Genomic DNA, 5,320 nt, shown 5'->3' on the forward strand with positions numbered 1-5,320 from the left:
CAAATGTCACTTGAAAAAAAAAAAAAAAAAAAAAAGGACATTTTAAAGAACAACAATGGTAACAACGAAATCGAAACCTGTTACTGTACTTCACGGTACAAATGCATTATTATTGCATCTAATATTTGTCACTATTTGTACCATGCAAACATAAAACAAGTGCTTTCACGAGGCCCACTAAAATTTCAAAAGCATCCTGCCTTCCTGTCCATGGCGAATGGCAAATTTCCTTCAGTTCTTTACCCCTTTCTTTACTCTTCAGAAAAAGAAAAAAAAATTACACTTCAAGTTCTAAAAGCAGTTGTGGTAATTGATTGATAGAAAAAAATGAACAAACTTCAATTGCTCACAATGCAACAGAAACTCTCCATAACAGTCAGTGATTCTACCAACCACATATTTAAGGCATAAGGAGAAGAGAGATATCTCCTCTGTAGATATCTTGGGGATATTTTTGTAAAAGTGTAGAAGGAACTACTTTCATTTTAGAAGAAAATTCAGTGGACAGAATGGAAGCCTGCCCATAACAATACTCTATTTGTAGCCCCCACTTCTCAGTTGCCACAGTGTGGAATTTTACAGCCAAAATTCGTGCATAGCTTCCTAAGTTGGGAAGCCTACAAAATCCTCTTTCAGGTTATGAGATTCATGGACAAACCTTGCCAACACAGGTGATGCTCTTCCCCCACTAAGTCTTCTATATTGACAGTGATAAGGGAAAGAAGAGTGAGTTTCTCACTTCCCTGAACATTTCTACCTGAATACAGCTCTCACAAATCCCTAGCATCTGTTTCTGATGGGTTTCTTAGCAGAACAGTGCATTAACTACAGTTGTCTCAAAGTGCTTTCTCAGGACCTCTTCACCAGAATTTATCAGCCACTCCAGCAGTTCTTAGAAGTTATCAGGAGCAAAGAGACCTGGGATTTCCTCAGCTTCATGTTTATACAGAGGTATGTTTTGCTTTCCTGTAAGAATACAAATTTCAAATCGAAATTTTAGGTATTCTTTGTTTTGCTTCTCTTCAAGGGTTAGAGGTAAAATGTCCTCATCTCCTTCTGCACTTGGGATTCTGAGCATTGCTGTTACTAGTTTCTTTATGTTATTTCCTTTTCCTGTTGAGAAGTTTGGTCATTTTTTTTCCTGTTTCCATGTCCTGATTTCATCTTCACTCAATTCTTTTATTCATTTTCTGTGTCTACTATGTGGATTGTCTAAATGATTAGTAAGAGCACATCATGTGGATATTGCATTATCTCAAAGAACTGCCCTGTAAATACAAGGTCTACAGATCACAGAGTTCTCAAAGTGTTTGGCACATAATTGATAATGTTTATTTAGTTGATCAAGTGTTCTATCTTCTAAGTCTCTGCTCTGCTACAATTCTCTACCCACTCCTGGCATCTGGCCAGACCCCCAAGAACCTGAAGAAGGCCTGGTCAGACTCCTTGCTCTTCCCCTTGCAGTTGGGGGCAGTGCTGAAGTTCAACCTTGTCACTGCCTGCCTGCTGACCCAGACCCTCATCCCACATCCTCAGAGTAGCCTACAGGCCTGTTTGGCTGGAGAGAGAAGCCTAGCTGGTAACAAAGGGAGGGGCAGGCTACCCATGCTTTTCTGCTTTTAAATTCCAGTCTTTATTCAGGTAGGATATGTTTTCTCTCTAAGCTCACTCTTTTGAAATCATCAGTACCACCAATAACAGGGCAAACACACTATGAGCACTGACAAATTGCTGACAAGAGGACTAAGAATTCTTCAGAACAGCAATTAATGATTACTAGTTGATCTCTATTTTCTATTTTCACATGGATTCAAATAAGTTTTCAGAAAAACTCATCATTATCCAAACCTCTCACTATCCCATATCTAAAGGGAACCAAATAGATTCAGATATTCAGATATCACAACATCCTTCACCATGTGAACACAACTATCCAAAAAAGTTATATAAACCCAGGAACTGAGTAAATTCAAAGAACAAAAGTTACTTGTATTAAATAAGACCTAGTATAAGAAAGTGACATGTATGGCATAGATTAGGTAAAGAGTATAGACTTTATGGACATAAAGAAGATCAGTGGAAGATAGAGAACTAGGTAACAAAAGAAAAAGACATTACATTTCCCTAACTATAGGCAAGAAGAGAAAAGCATCATATAGGTGAAATGTAATTTCCAAGAGCCATTCCTCATTCATCTTCCTGAAAAGTCTATGATTTTTTTTCTCATATCATCTTATCAAGTGTCTTTTCTGTATTGACTAAATATGGTTAAGAATATCCACTAGTTTCTTCAGCAGGGACTTTAACAGCTTTATTCCTACTTACGTGCATTCTAGCCATAGTTTGGATATATCACTGATCAAGAAAAATGAGTGGAGCTGCACAGATAAATTTGTGAAGCAAATTCTCTACAACCTTTTCCTTCTCCTCTGCCTCCATCTGTAACTCTCCATTCCAAATGTAAGCAAATTTCTAAATCTCTTTGTTAAGCCGAGAAAGATTCAAATACATTTATACTTTGAAAAAACCCAAGCTTCCTCTGTGTTAACTCTGCTTGTTCTATTTGTTTGTATGTTAAGCTTTCATCTCTAATTGTGAAATGCAAAGTTGTCTTCTGTTTAAGGATATCTGGCTTCAGCCTGCCAAGCAGCAATTGCTGCAGGATGCCTGAGCAATCTTCTAGGAAGGATAATAGTTTGATTTTTCCTGTTCCCACTTCCCTCTCCAAATACTGGCATTTGCTTCCTTGGAGAATAGTAATCCTTGGCCTCCAGTTCACTTAAACTGCTAAATGAGGAAGGCTATATTTCACAAACATGTTTCCCCCCTTAACCACTCTACCAGTACAAAAATAAGAGATAAAAAATCCGATATAGATCAATAATAATTTTACAAATTTGTTTTTTACTTCTTTGAAACCTGTCCTGGCTGTCATTCCAAATGAATCTCTAATAGTGGAATTTCAAATGCTGTACTAAATAGCAGGAATGTAAGTTTGGGACCTAGACTCTTAGATAGTAAACGAAACCCAACAAAACCCTAGCTACGGTGTTTTAAACTTAAAATTTGTTTGTGGTCTGGTTATATATGAAAGTCAGCTATTTTTTTGTTGTTTGTATGTTTGTTTGGGGGGTCATTTTGGTTTTCATTTTTTGACTTTTAATTAATTTTTAATTGACAAAGATTGTATGTATGGTGTACAATGTGATGTTTTGAGAGATATATATATATAGTAAAATGGTTAAATCAAACTAATGAACATATCTATCCATTACTTTACATACTTACCATTTTTTTGTGGTGAGACCATTTAAATCTACTATCTTAGCAATTTTTAAGTATGCAATACATTGTTTTTAACTGTAATCACCATGTTTTACAATAGCTCTACTGAACTTTTTCTTTTGTCTAACTGAAAATTTGTATCCTTTGAACATCTTCTTTATCCCACACTGCAGCCTCTAGTAACTACCATCACACATTCTACTTCTATAAATTTGACTTTTAAAAATTCCACATATAAATGAGATTATGCAGTACTTGTCTTTCTGTGCCTGGATTATTTCACTTAGCACAATTTCCTCTAGTTTTATCCATGTTATTTCAAATGATAGAATTTCATTCTTTTTTAAGACTGAATATTATTCAATCTTAAAAATTTTGTATATTTCCCACATTTTCCTAATCCATCCATTCATCCATGACATTTAGGTCTTTCTCATGCCTTAGCTACTGTGAACAATACTGCAATGCAAGTGGGAGTGCAGATACCTCTTCAGCACAATGATTTCATTTCCTTTCTAGATACATCCAAAAGTGGAATTGCTGAGTCATATGATAGCTCTATTTTTAATTTTTTGAAGAACCTCCCCACTATTTTCCAATATGGCTATACTAATTCACATCCCCACCAACAATGTACAAGGGTTCCTTTTCTCTATATCCTCCTTAACTTATCTCTTGTCTTTTTGATAATAGCCATCCTAACAGTATAAGGTAATATCTCATTATAGTTTTGATTTGCATTTCCCTGATGACTAGTGATATTAACAATTTTTTCATATACTTGTTGGTCATTTGTATATCTTTATTTGAGAAATTTTTTTAGGTATTTTGCCAAATCCTAAAGGAAATCAAATAACCCAATTATTAATTGTAATTTGTAATTGGGTTATTTGCATTCTTACTATTGAGTTGAGTTTCTTAAGTATTTTGAATATTTAACCCCTTATCAGAGGTATGGATTGCAAATATTTTCTCACATTCAATAGGTTGTCTCTTCACTCTGTTATTTTCTTGTTGTGCAAAAGCTTTTACTTTGCTGTAATTCCATTTGTCTATTTTTGCTTTTGTTGCTTGTGCTTTTGAGGTCACATACAAAAAAAAAAAGAATCTTTGCCCAGGTCAATGTCAAGAAGCATTTATCCCATTTTCTTCTAGAAGTATTACAGTTTGAGGTCTTACATTTAAGTCTTTATTTTTAGTTGATTTTTATATCTAGTGAGAGATAAGGGTCTAGTTTATTTTGCATATGAATATCCAGTTGTTTCAACACCATTTGCTGAAGCAACTCTCCTTTCCCCAGTGTGTGTTCTTGGCAACTTTGTTGTAGATCAGTTGACCATAAATGCAAGGATTTATTTATGGGCTTTCTATTCTGTTCTATTGGACTACATGCCTGTTTTGTACAGTACCATGCTGTTTTGATTACTATAGCTTTATTCTCTTTGCTCAAGATTGCATGGACAATTCGCAGTCTTTAGTGGTTTCATATGAATTTTAAAATTATTTTTTTCTATTTCTATAAAAAAAGTCCTTGGGATTTTGATAGAAATTGAGATGAATCTGTAGATCACTTTGGGTAGTATGGACAGTTTAGCAACATTAATTCTTCCAATCTCTGAACATGGGATATCTTTTCACTTATTTGTGTCTTCAATTTCTTTCATATATGTTTTCCAGTTTTCAGTGTACATACACATCTTTTATCTCTTTGGTTAAATTTATTCCTAAGTATTTTTTATATGCCATTGTAGGCTGGGAGTGGTGGCTCACATCTGTAATCCCAGCACTTTGGGAGGCTGAGGTGGGTGGATCACGAGGTCAGGTGTTCGAGACCAACCTGGCCAACATAGTGAAACTCCATCTCTACTAAAAATACAAAAAAGTAGCCAGGCATGGTGGCGAGTGCCTACAATCCCAGCTACTTGGGAGGCTAAGGCAGGAGAATCCCATGAACCTGGTAGGTGGAGGTTGCAGTGAGCTGAGATGGTGCCACTGCACTCAACCCTGGTGACAGTGTGAGACTCCAAATCGGAAA

General features: G+C 35.6%; 1 pseudogene; it reads right to left on the reverse strand.

Annotated features, from left to right (window-relative positions):
- LOC105519997 overlaps positions 1-1,523 on the reverse strand; it is a 3,101-nt pseudogene extending 1,578 nt beyond the window's left edge.
- Positions 1,524-5,320: the final 3,797 nt, after the last annotated feature.

The sequence above is a fragment of the Colobus angolensis genome, unplaced genomic scaffold (genome assembly GCF_000951035.1).
Source record: "Colobus angolensis palliatus isolate OR3802 unplaced genomic scaffold, Cang.pa_1.0 Scaffold367, whole genome shotgun sequence".
NCBI lineage: Eukaryota > Metazoa > Chordata > Mammalia > Primates > Cercopithecidae > Colobus > Colobus angolensis.